Here is a 14225-nt window from a genome sequence, read left to right as displayed (position 1 = left end):
GCAGGATATATTGCTCAGCATTACTAGATATCATACTCGATGAAAGTATCTCAGAAGCTGAAGTTTTTTTATTGTGGTTGTAAGAAAAATGCTAAGGCTGAAGCTTTCTCAGAAAGCATGTGCTTAGTTTTTTTGTCTGTATGATTTACCATGTTTTCAGCCCTAATGAGAAGTTATGGAGATGTTCTACCTGATGCCTCCTAAATGGCAATTTCATGGCTTTGAGCATGTCCTTGGAGCAGACTAGGACTGAGAGACAACTTATAATTAGAAAGCTAAGATTTAGCACTAGTTTCAGAATCTTCTGTTCATGTTAACATTTGGGCTCTGAGTCTGTTGTGCTAGCAAAGAAGAAAATATTTTCTTTTTCTGAAGTGTAAAATTCTGAGCCAAGATGCAGTAGTTTTGATAATTCAGAGGTAAAATTGTATCTTTCTTCATAAATGATTGGCTGTGGTGGCAATGTTGTTTTGTAGCTGTCCAGAAACTAATGAGCTTTACCTGCCTCTTCAGATACCTGAGTGAGCTGCCTGATGGACAGCTTGGGAGTGTTTGCTGCATAAAGCACTGATGTGCAAGGCTGTAGTTATCTCAGACTGCAGATTTTCATCACTCAGTGAAAAGTGTTTTGACGTCCAAAAATCATCCAACTGTTTGGCTAATGCAAAAGAGATGGTGTGCAAGCACTGAGAGATGCTTGCTGGAGGGAAGGGGCTGAGCACAGGAGCTGCTTCACCTGCTGCCTTGGGTGAAACCTGTCACACTCTGTGTGCAAGGACTGCTCAGCTTTAGGTTACACCACTGATATTTAACACCAGCTGGCAACAAAGTACCGTGCAGTCATTCTCTCACTGCCCACTCCTGCCCCTCCAAGAAACTTGTGGGTGGAGATAAGAACAGTTTAATAAAGGAAACAAAGTAAAATATAATAATATTAATGCTAATACTAATCAAAATAAAAGAGGAGAGAGAGAAAAAAAAACAACCAAGACAGACAAGTGATGCCCAATACAATCGCTCACCACCTGCTGACTCATGTCCAGCCCATCCCATGCAGTGACTGGCTCCTCCTGGCAAACTCCCCCAGTTTATACACTGAGCATAACATTCTATGGTATGGAATATCCCTTTGGCCAGTTCAGATCAGCTGTCTTGGCTGTGCTCCCTCCTGGCTTCTTGTGCACCTGCCTGCTGGCGGAGCATGGGAAACTGAAAAGACCTTGACCTGATCACTACTGAGCAAAGACTAAAACACAAGTGTGTTATCAACATTATTCACATATTAAATCCAAAACACAGGACTGTACCAGCTTCCAGGAAGAAAATGAACTCTAACTCAACTGAAGCCAGGACAACCACTTCTGGAAGATAATCATAGAAGTAACCAGCCTGTTCATTCTGCTTTCCCTTCAATTCTGATTTTAACTTGGCAGCAAATACAAGGTCTCCTATTCAGTTCCCAAATTTGATTATACCTATGACAACATCTTAGATGGGCTTAGGAATCTTCAGAAGGGAAATACCCATCTCCTTCATAAGTAAACTAACCCTGGGGCAGACTCATGGGTGTAGGGATCTAGGTTGCTACTTCCCTAATAGAGGAATATCAAAATATCTGCTGCTTTGTAATCTACTGCAAAGTTGTAGCAAACTCTGTAATAAACTTTTTGGAGGTGTGTAGTGGGTTGACTCTGGCTGGATGTCATGTACCCACTAAAGCCACTCTCTCACTCTGCTTCTGCAACTGGACAGAGGACAGAAAAAAAACAGCTAAGGATTCATGAGCTGAGATAAGAGCTGAGAGAGGTCACTTAGAGATTACCTTCATGGGCAAAACAGACTCAAAGTGGGGATAGTACTTAAATTTATTACTAACACGATAAGAGCCAAAGAGTGAGAAATGAAAGAGTCTTAAAAACACCTTCCCCCCACCCCTCCTCCCTTCCATGTTCTCCCTCCTCCACCCCAGCGGTGCAGGGGGACAGGGAATGGGGGTGACAGTTGGTTGTTGTTTCTGCCACTGCTCAGGGAGAGGAGTCCTTCCCCTGCTCCTGTGGGGTCCCTCCCACGGGAGACAGTCCTTGATGGATCTCTCCAGCGTGAGTCTATCCCTCGGGCAGCAGTTCTTCCCAAACTGCTGTCCCGTGGGTCACTCCTCCATGGGGTTCAGTCCTTCACAAATGAGCTGTACCGACGTGGGCCCCCCCACAGGGGCCACAAGTCCTACCCAGGAAAATCCTGCTCCAGCGTGGGCTTCCCTCTCCATGGGCTGCAGGTCTCCAGCAGGACCCTGCTCCATCTTGGGCCTCCCACGGGGTCACAACCTCCTTCATGCACCCACCTGCTCCAGCATGGGCTCCTCCATGGGCTGCAGGTGGGTCTCTGTACCCTGATGGTCCTCCATGGGCTGCAGGGGCACAGCTGCTCCACCATGGTCTGCACCACGGGCTGCAGGGGCTTCAGCTCCAGTGCCTGGAGCACCTTCCGCCCCTCCTTCTGCACTTCCTTGGTGTCTACATTGTTGTTCCTGTGTTCTCACTCCGCTCTTCCCTGGCTGGAATTCTTTCTGCGCAACAGCCTTCTGGTCTTAAATATGTTATCACAGAGGCGTTACCATTACTCCTGATCAGCTTGGTCTTGGCCAGCAGCAGGAAGGCCGTCCTGGAGCTGGCAGGCATTGCCTCCACCAGACAGCGGAAGCTTCTAGCAGCTTCCAACAGAAGCCACCCCTGTAGCCTCCCTGCTACCAAAACCCAGTCATGGAAACCCATTACAAGGTGCTAATGTCTGTTAGTGATTTAATGGTGGGAAGACTTGATAGTGGGTACACGGCATGAGAAAATGGTATTGATAGTGACAGCAGTTGCTTAGGAAAAGCGTATAAGTGCTAGGAGGTCTGAGAAATAGGAGGTGTGAGTATCTGTTCACAAAATCTCTTATTGCTTTTAATTTATAAAACCCAGTTGTATATACATATTATAAAGCAATCTGTCTCTCTTTACATTAGCTGAAATATGTTCTAAAAGGTTCGAAAACAAACAATTTAGAGGGCCTCAGTGTATGGAGATAAAGTAGACAAAATTTGGTATGGTGGGAAAAAGGTGCAAGGTAAAAAGGGAGTTTGGAAACTTCTCTGAAATACTGCAGACTTTCTTGGTAGAGGCCATCTTGAAGAAGAGTATTTATTACTGCTGATGCATTTCTTTTCAGACTGTCTCTCATCAAGGCAAATACTTAGCTGTCTGTCTCCAAAACAGCCATTACCATTTTTAAAATACTTTACTGTACAGGAAGATTTTCAAAAAGCAACACCAGAAAGCAGTCATGAAGGCAGTCTGATGATAGACCTGTAACTAAATCTTGCTCTTTAGTTAATGCTTAGTATGGGTAGAAAATCTGTTGACTGTATTTATCTTCTATTTCTAAAAATCTTAAACACAGCTTTTAAAGTCTGCGTCTGTTGGACAATTATTTGATTCATTTGTGAAAATAACCTTGTACTGTGAAGTTTTAATGTACTTGGCAAAAACACTGTTAATTAGCCCAGGAAATGGCAGGATGCATTTTAGGGATACATAGCTACCTCTGTCTTCCCTTTCTTCTAGAAAAAGACATTTTTACGGCCAAAAATGCCCTAATTCAAAAATGCCTTTATTCAATTGAAAATTAGCATTAATATGCTGCCATTTGTGGTAGATGAGCTGATATTTTGTGCTCTCAGAGAACTTTTTTCCTCAGTCTGGTGATATTTCTTATCTCTGGTTTGTGTCACAGTGAAAGAAGTGTCTGGAGCGGGACAGCTCCTGCATAGAAAGTAGGCTTACCTAGTGTATCATCCCCTCCTCTTCTTACCACTCTTGCTTGAAAAAATAAGACTTAGAAATTAGATAGTCATAAAGCTGTTATCTGTAAGTCTGTAAATCCATACAACTTTTTTCTTATTTTTTTTCTTATATGTGTCTAAAACTCAGGAATTACCTTCAGCTACATGAATCCTGTTAAAATATAGTGCTTTGGCCTTATGAGAGTTGTCAGGTGTTACAATTCTGCCCCATATGTAAGTGTACACATACAGTACTCCCTGGCAAATGCTTCTTGATATGGAATTTCTCTTTTCTTGTCTAACAGGGCAAAGTGAAATTTAGCCACTCTATTGCACCTTGTAGGTTGTTCTTAATTGTGTTTGTGCATTTTAAAAATGTTTTGCTGCTGATTGTGCCGCAGCCCCGAGGTACATACAAATTGATTCCTCAGTGTGGCCACCATAAAAGTGAGGAGTAATAATAATAATAGGATCATCAAGAATGTTATGAAATGGGACATTTGAGACATTTTGTTCATTTAATGAAAAAAAACATGTACTGTCTCTGGGATCAGGGAGAGAACAGAAGCTTTTCACATCCCAAGAGAGCACTTCAGTTACGGTCAAGGGCGTTATTTGTTTTTATAGAGTGGAAAATGAAAGCTTTTCCACATAAAACTGCAACTTCCACATTCGACAAACCTTCAACAGAGAGGAGTTTCCATGTGCATTTTCAGGGTGTTTTCAGCTGAGCAAGGGATATAAATTTAAACCTTATAGAGTTGGGTTTGCATCGTGGTTCCAGCCTGCACAGGCTTAATTTTTACAGTAGCCAGGAGGAGGCATGGCCAGGACCTGGAGGTTGTTCTATCCCACCTCATATCATTTTGGGGGGGCAGGGGAAAGGGAGTCTCTTCCAGGAAGAAGTTCCTTCCAGTTGAGGAAACATGGCTAAGGAACTTGTTCAGTATTGTCTATTATGAGGGAGTTCTTCGTTTCTTGTACCTTTTCTTCTTAATATTGTTGGTGCTCCTGTTCATTTTCTTTTCTCATTGCTGTTTCCAGTAAATTGTTCTTACTTGACCCATGATCTTTGCCTTTTGTGCCTCCAGTTGGAGGGGGAAGGGGAGGGCGCATGATTTGAGTGGGAGAACTAAATTGGAGAATACCTGTTTGGCACAGGCTTAGCATAAAAAGAGCAAAAATTTGGACATGTCCAAAACTTCAGGAACAAGTATATGCCTATAGGTTTCTGTAGTGTTAATGGCAGGTGGGCAAGACATAAAAAGTATGTTGTTGGTGTAGAAAATTCTGTTTTATTCTGCCTATTCTTTAAAGATCAGCAGATCTTCCTCTCTACAGGCTTTGTACTGAAAGTAATTGCTCTGTGTGTGACAGAAACAGCATTTCTGATTTCACTGTGATAAACGAATTTTAAACAGAAAATAAAATGCAGTTAAGTCACATAGACCTAATGATAACCTCATGAACATCACAGCTGCAACTCAAATCCCATTAACATCAGATGACTAATACAGAACTCTTTTTATGAACTTACGTGATTAACTCTTCATACCAGTTCTGGCCAGGGGCACATAAATTTTGAATTCTACCTATTTGAGTAATATTAACTGGTGACATATATGTAATGTGTTACATTTTTATTCATTTCTTAATTGGCCTAGGAAAAGGTAGAAAGTTTTATAAAATGGTATTTCTCATTTATATGGCTTAAAAATATTGGACAAGCATCATGCTGTTCTGTAGAAAGCATTTTGTCTCACCAAAGAGCACAAAACTTGGAAATAAATAAAAATAATAAAACTATATCTTTTTATAGCCCTTTTCATTTGGATGGATCCCAAGGTAGTTTACAAAATGCATACAATGAGTAGAAATGTTTTTGCTGAAGAAATGCAGCAAGATATTCAGTTATTGAGAGAAGTAAAAAGAACATATGAGTGTAAAGCCGAAGAATTTAATGTAGATGAATTTTAAGAAATTTTAGCTCCTTTCAGACAAAGCACTGATATTGATGAGGATATGTATTGGCTTTGTGTGGCCAAGTTTTGGCAGTGGGGGTCTACAAGGGTGGCTTCTGCGAGAAGCTTCCCCTGCGACCGATAGAGCCAATGCCAGCCAGCTCCAAGATGGACCTGCTGCTGGCCAAGGCCGAGCCCATCAGCAACAGTGGCAGCACCTCTGAAATAATGTGTTTAAGAAGGGGAAAAAGAAAAATGCATAACTGGAGCTGGAGAAAGGAGTGAGAATATGTGAGAGAGACAACTCTGCAAGCACCAAAGTCAGTGAAGAAGGAGGCAGAGGAGGTGCTCCAGTTACCAGAGCAGAGATTTCCTTGAAGCCTGTGGAGAAGCCTACGGTGAGACAGGTTGCCCCCCTGCAGCCTATAGGGATCCATGGTGAAGCACAAATCCACCTGCAGCCCATGGAGTACCCCACACTGGAGCAGGTGCATGCCTGAAGGAGGCTGTGACCCTATGGGAAACTCACACTGGAACTGTTTGTGAAAAACTACAGTCTATGGGAAGGAATTATGTTGGGAAAGTTCATGAAGGACTGTCTCCTGTGGGAAGGACCAAGTGCTGGAACAGGGGAAGAGTGTGAGGAATCTTCCCCCAGAGGAGGAAGGCACAGCATGTACAACATGTGATGAACTGACCAGAGCCCCTATTCCCTGTCCCCTCATGCCATTGTGGGGGAGGAGGTAGAGAAAACTGGGACTGATGTTGAGCCCTGGAAGAAGGGAAGGGTGGGAAAAGGTATTCTAAGATTTGGGTTTATTTCTTATTGCCCTGTTCTGATTAGATTGGTAATATATTCAACTAATTTCCCTGAGTCGAATCTGTTTTGCCCATGGTGATAATTGCTGAGTGATCCTCCCTGTCCTTGTCTTGACACACAAGCCTTTTTAATATTTTCTCTACCCTACCCACCTGAGGAGAGGAATGATAGAGAGGTTTTGGTGGGCATCCGGTGTCCAGCCAGGGTCAACCCACCACAGGACACTTGGCTGTTTGCCAGCTATGACACTACATGTTTAGGAGCATATGCCATGCTGGAAGATGCCATAGGACAGATTAGGGCAGGCCACAGACTTTTCATATCTCTTCTGTTGATGCATATTCGCTATTTGCTGGAATTTTTTTCCAGAATAAAACACAAAATATGTCTAATTTTAGCTCTACCACCTACTTTTTTTGCACTTAAAGGCTTGGAAAAAACTCAGGCGTGGCCTTGGAAGTCATATTTTTAAAGTGATTTCTTGGGGACAGAGGTCTTCAAGAGATGAGCATGGTGGAATGAGTTTCCTTCCCCCCATAAACACAAACAGGAGCCAAACTCCGTCAGTGAGAAAAATATTTATGGATTAGCAGCTTTTTTTGAATTTGTGAGCTGTCTTATGTCTTAGTTTGATACGAACATTTCAAACATTCTGGGTGTTCCAGCTTTACAATAACCTTCTGAGATATAAAATGAGTCATTGCTTTAATAAATGGAGGAAAGAAATGGAAATTTGCTACTTAGCAGGGAAGGAGTTGGTAGCTGGGGTAAGTTGCCTTGTTTATTAATAGAGCTGATCTGAATATGGAATTTCTTTCAGAAAAACCTTATGATGGATGGAGGAGAAAAAAGAGCACAGGAAAACAATCTTTTTTTCTTATTTTCTAAGGGAAAATAGTGTCTTGCTGGTGGCCTTCACAGCCTCTGAGAAGGGGAGTCTGTCCTTGATGTGCCTTTGGAAATCTCAGTATTGCTTGTATCTTTAAAGTTAAATCTGAAAAGCCATTCAATCTAGCCTCTGAGGAATAGCAGTATTATTTGGAAAGTCAGAGAAGAGCACATATATTAGCAGTGTGAGATAATTGGTCTTTTCCCTGTTGATGCTTTCCACACCTAACACCCAGACTGCAAACTAAATTCACTACTTAGGAAATTTCTGCTTTATGGTGTTAATCTGGCATGAGTTTGCCAGATGGTTCCCTCCTTACTTTGGACATGTGTGCTCACGGCCCAGACAGCCAACTGTATCCAGAGCTGCATCAAAAGGAGTGTGGCCAAGGGAGGTGTTTCTCCCCCTCTGCTCTGCTTTTGTGAGACCCCAGCTGGAGTACTGCGTCCATCTCTGGGGCCCCCAAAATAAGAAGGATATGGACTTGTTGGAAAGAGTCCAGAGGGTCAAGGTCATGTAGTGACAGGGCAAGAGGCAATGACTCTAAGCTGAAAGAGGGTAGGTTTAGATCACATATTAGGAAGAAATTCACTGTGAGGGTTGTGAGGTACTTGAACAGGTTGCCCGGAGAAGTTGTGGATACCCCAACCCTCAAAGTGTTCAAGGCCAGGTTGGATGGCACTTTGAGCAACCTGGTCTAGTAGCATGTGTCCCTGTCCCTGGTAGGGGAATTGGAATTAATGATCTTTAAGGTTCCTTCCAATCCAAACCATTCTGTGATTCAATGTTTCTATGACATCGAAGAAGGATTTATATGGGAATAAAGAGGGATTTTTTCTCTAAATGGTCTTAGATTGCTTTCATCTGGATTTTTATTTGTAAACCTTGCATATATTCCTAACACGCTGCATACTCTCGGTGTGAAGGCTCTTTATATCTGTTTTCCTCAGTAACATGTCCTTGTGGTATTTACATATGCATTGTACATATGTACTTACAATCTGCATTCAGAAACGTGGTGCTTTTCCTTCTGAAAAGTGATTTGTCACTGCCTCTGTGGTGGAGAGACACTGATCTTGCTAGAGCAACACTCCAGTTTTGACATGGTGCATTCTACAAACTTTTGTGGGTTTTGCTTAAATCTTTTCTAGTTCAGCATTCTTCATTGTCCTCAGTGGAGACAAACACACTTATGTAGCAAGTGTGATGAGAGTTTCCTTGTAGATATGCAAAAAAGGGATGATATAAAAGGGCTTCTACTGGGAGTTATATCCAGAATTTTCAAACTTAATAAACAAGTTTAACTGGATGCTTTATTTAGACTGTCCTGAAAATTCCCACAGCACTTTCTCCCTTGTCAGTTAATCTCTTCCCTTCCTTCTTTCTCTGTTTGTTTCCTCTCCACATGGATGAGCTGTATGCAGTGAAACCAAGACTTGCATTAAGCATACTTAAATGCTACACTTGTTTTTCTAGTCTGATAAATGTTCTGTTTCTGATTTTCGATTTTCTGGTTGACAGTTTGCCAGAAACTTTCTTCAGTGAACACTAGCTTATTGCTAATTATGACAGCTGACAGATAGAGTTCCTGCCTATGCTTTCATTTTTGTAAACAGTGCACAAAGCTCACCACATCCTAGTAATTAGCATACATTGATGCCCTAGGATGCAACCACAAGAGCTGTACTCATCACTGGGAAGTGTTTTTTTTGTCAGAACTGAAATTCTTTGTAAATGTCTTTGATAAAACTTTTCTTGGGGAGATTTCTTAGGGAAAGGTATAATTTTTAGTGAAAACAAACACAACAACCTCCAGAAGGGCTGCAGTTCAGGTGCCCTGTGCTTACTGGGGATGAGCAACATGAGGAGTCGATGTTTAGTACAGCTGAAAAGGGGTGTTCAGGGACTGTAACATGGATCTTCCATGTCCTAGATGGTGGCTTCACCCCTGACTGAAATGAAATCTCTTGGCAGTCACTTTCCAGTGGTACAGACCTCACTTCTGGATAGATGTAAGACCCAGGAAAGGCACAGTAGAGATGACCTGTGCTGAGGGCTTCAGGCAAGCTACGTTATTGCAAGAGGCCGTGAAGCACGGCCTTTTAGAGCTGGGCTTATCAGAAAGTGGGCCCTGCTCAGGCAGTGTCAGACCTATTGTGTTAGACTCTGATACACAAGGCCGCATCTGGCATGAAGCAGGAGCGAGGCTGTCACATAGCACTGCAAACAAAAGTGGGATACAGCTCTGCTGGAAGAGGAACTCAAGAAGTGAACCCGTTGCATGAGTGTCCCTCCAAGTGTGGGAAGCTTGTCAGGTCTGTATTTGAGGATACTTCTATCCCTCTCTGAGTACACTGAAGTGGTCTCGGTTTTGTTGCTACAAATTGAATTCTTGTTTTTTCAGACAGCCTGGGCAGCTACTTTCAGTTGAAGAGGTATCCTCTCTTTACAGTTCTTTATTTCCTTACTTTCTGTTTCTTTAATAAGAGCTCATGTAGACAAAGCTTTGATTGATCTGAGGTTTGATCATGTAAGAATTCACGTTTCAATGTATCGTATGCCAAAGCACAGGGTGTTCAGCATAAGTGAATGTGCAAATGCACTCTGTTCCACCCATATTGTTAATTTGCTTTTAGTAATAAAGATAAATAGTATCCATGGGAAGCTTGCATTGATGGAAACTGGCTGTGAATTTCAAATTTCCTTTTAACAGAAGCTATTAGTACATTTGTGACACTTTCAAGAAAAAAAAAAGAATGTTTTCTCCCTTACAAAGCTTACAGTCTAACTCTTCAATTAACAACTCCAAGAGTAGAAAGATGGTCCTGCACGTACCCTGAACCAGCATTTGGAAAACTGGATCTTGCTCCCAGACATTGACACAGGTACTTGTTAGAAGATCAAAGAAATTAGGTGGGCAAAATTTGCAAGGTAGTTTTAAGCAAGATTAATGCTGATTCCCTGAAGGAGCTGGGTGCCAGTATGTTTTAAAAATAACACTGGAGGTGTATCTGCATTTTCAGATGCCTTTATAAAGGTATTCTATAGGATTTAAGTAATTTCACAACTGTAATGGTAACACCTCTTGCTGGTTGAAGAAACTGTCTTGCTTTAGGTCTGACTGTGATGAACAGGAGCCTTTTACCTGGGCTATGGGGTAACTGGTTGGAAATGTGAACCAAGACCTAGTATGAGAGACGCACAGAGAAAATCCGTGAAAAAGCCCGTTTCTACACACGACAATCATGTGTGACTTAGGTACTGCAGTGGTGGGGTGGGGGTAAGTGGCTTCCTAGAAAATAGATCTGATGATTTAGAATCTGGGTTTTACTTAAGTAATCCAATTAGTACTAGAAGTGAGTGTGGGGATATATCTAGCATACGATGGGAGAAAAAATTGGTTAGTGGTGTATTTGCATGATCTTAATTCTGCTCAGAAAACTTATGGAGCATAAATTCCCTATGATGGACAAGCTGTGGTTCAAGACACTGAGACTAGCTCAGTTGGTTACAGCATGGGGTTAATAACACCAAAATTTTGGGTTTGATCCCTGTATGGACCATTCACTTAAGAGCTGGACTTGATGATCTTTGTAGGCCCCTTCCAACTCAGAATATTCTGTGAAATACAAATGAAATTCTCTTCTGTAATTCATGCTTGAGACTGAAATGGTGCTTGAACATAACATGGCAACTTATGTAATTTTGGTAGTTGCTTGAGATAAACAGATATACTTTTGTTACTTTTAAGAAATGACTGAAATTAAATGACAATGTATTTATCATGTAAATTATCTATCTTGATATTTGTTTAAAAGGCAGTAAAACACACATCTTCTTGAGGGCTCCTTCTGGTGTTTGTTCCTCCAAATGCTGATGAGTTATTTATTTTGCCATAGCCCCTTTTTTTTTATTTACAGAGCTTGAAAGCAGCATAATTTTTTTGAAATTTTTGGTTTCCTTGGAAGCATTTCTGCCATATGCATGCAACAGTTCAGATGGGCCATATGTGTAAACTTTGACGTTTCCAAGCACTGAGGTGGCTGTAGGTATATGTTGGGTAACCATGAAGTCTTCTGTTGGCATGCTATGAACCTTCATTGTTTAGTTTTATATCATCTCTCACATGTGGCTTACTCTTTATATGGTATATGAGAATTTTGAGGTAGCCATTAGAAATTGGTCAGTTTTTTTGAGAAACCTTAAGACTGCAGGATTTAAAAAACCTCTTGTACCCCTTACCTCACTGTCAAGATGGGCAGATGCAAATGTAAAGATAAGGATATAGATAAGCTGGTGAAAATCATACGATTTTGGCACATTGTAGACAACTGAACATCAGAGAAACACCTGTATTTGCAGCTCGACATCTTATTTTCATTAAAAAAATCATTCTTTCTAGGCTCTGTAGACTCTACTGAACTTTTACTGAGAATATAGGGATGAATGCTCTTTAAAAGTGGGAAATACACTCTTTTGAACCAGAATATTGAGACTGTATTGAGAATACTGAGACTTATAATGAGCAGTTTCCAAGTATGTCATACAGAAGCTACTCTATTTTACCATCTTTTTATTGATTATTTGATTTAAAAAAGTTACCTGATTGGTGAACCAAAAGATTATCAAACAATGATTGGCAAACTCTCAGGAGCTAAGCAGAGGAAAGACAACAGCTGGTAAGAAACAGCTGCTAACACCTTAAACACAAACCTATGGTTCAGTACCAGAACATAGATATTGAAACTGAGGATCTTCAATTTTTTTCTGTACCAGCCTAAACCATCATGAGCCTCCAGTCGTGAAACTGATGTTAAAGTAATATGTGGCATGTTAGTAAACCTAATTCAAAACCACATTTAATCCACTTGCCAATATTTGTGCTGGTTTTTATGGATTTTTGAAATGTACCGAAGTTAGAGGCACATCAAAAGTGACCTCCAGGAACTGATATTTAGTAGTAAAATGACTGTTTATTTATTCAGTTTTGCCACCCCGATTTTACATTTATCAATAACTTATCTAGAACACTAGAAAAAAAAATATCCTGGCAATTTTTTCTCAGACTTATGTCTTTGAAATGATATTTTATGCTGAATTATATATATTATGTCTGTAATGACATTGACTCATTTCTTTATTCAGCTTCTATTCCAGAAAGTTTTTCATTTTTATCCTTTATTATAATTTGTATCTCCTGACAAGTATTTCTTGCTCAAACATTTATTTATACTTTGATGTAGGATTTTTTTTTTGCTAAAGCTTGCTACTCTTGGCTACAACCTTCCCTGTCTAATCCTTATTCTTATCTTGGGCACTGTTTCATCCATCTACACCACTGATGTTCTTGCGATGCTGATCTGATGGAGGGAAAAGGGAAAGGAATTTTTCTCTTCACCTTTTCATACTTTTTAGTTATAAATTTACCACTCTTCAAAAGGACAAATGTAAAACCTCACCAAAGCCAAAATGAGGCCTCTAAATAGGCAAAGAGAGTGAAATATGAGAGAGCAATATGATTAACATAAATTTATTTCAAAAACTTGGGCTGAAAAAAGCAACCCATGGACATGTGAGAACATTGCCAATGTAATTCAGGGTCTAAACCTTTTGTTCAGGATTTGAGAATTTTGCTGAATTTTTTTGCAATAAAATATGGAATCAAGTTGAATTTATGATCTCTAAGATTAACTGAATTACATTCTCTGTTCTACAGGACAATTCATCTTAGATTGATGTAATTTAGTACTGTAACTTGCTTATTCTGATTTATGTGGGGTTTATCTTGACTGTGGGTAATGAATGTTAATGTGAAAATGCAAATATAACCACTTACACCTGGAGTTTATTTTCAACAGTAGACTACAACCACAGTAAATATTTGGGTGTTGTTTGTCTATTTGCTATGATTTGCACGCTCATCTCTTGCTTTTGTTAATATAACTCTGAAAATAAATTGTTTGAAAGCTACTTTTCTTTCTGGAAAAAAATTCTAAATACATAATTGTGCTACATTCTTACTGAAAAATTGTTATAATTGTGCAATCAAAAAAGTAAGAGACTTTGTAGGTTAATGCCACACTGAAGACCAAGATGTGTCATGGTTAAACTTTGTACCATGGTGCAGTAAATTAGCCACAGCTCAAATCTTCCCCCACCTGACCCCACAACTGTGGTCTTTACCTCAACTTGATTCGGCTTGCTTGGGTGGCTATTTGCTATAGGCACCCTCATGATTATTGGGTGGATACACTTTTAGAATAGAATTTAAACTTTTATTAAAGATGAAATGGAAAGAAATCAAGTTGACTTGTTGTTGGCTACATATAGGGTTAAAAATCAGAGGAACTTTACTTGCCAACTAAGCTCACTAATATGAAAAATATCGCATGACAGTGCTATCAGTTTTCAGAAAGAAACCTGTAATTTAAGGTTATACAAACACACCTGTTGGTTTTCTTATCAGCAGTTGCTTGACAGTGAACTTTCGGGAAGTAATAAATATGGCTTTAAAAGGAAAGCTTTAAAAAGAAAGCTTTAAAATAATTTTCCTATGTTTAACAAGCCGTTGAAGTAGGAAACTGGAATGTATTCACAAAGGTTAACTTCAGTCTGTTTGGGCTCACTGGCTCAGGTTTCCTCAAGAGGCAACAGAAGTAGAGCCACTCTCAGCCATCTGTGGGAGGAACATATCTCCCTCCTTTGCCTGTATGAGCAATATAAAGAGACAGC

Source organism: Manacus candei, unplaced genomic scaffold, assembly GCF_025592945.1.
Source record: "Manacus candei isolate 608988 ecotype Guabito, Panama unplaced genomic scaffold, ASM2559294v1 h1tg000008l, whole genome shotgun sequence".
In the NCBI taxonomy this organism is placed as follows: Eukaryota; Metazoa; Chordata; class Aves; order Passeriformes; family Pipridae; genus Manacus; species Manacus candei.
The sequence above is the reverse complement of the archived record's forward strand: the minus strand, read 5'-3'. Positions refer to the sequence as shown.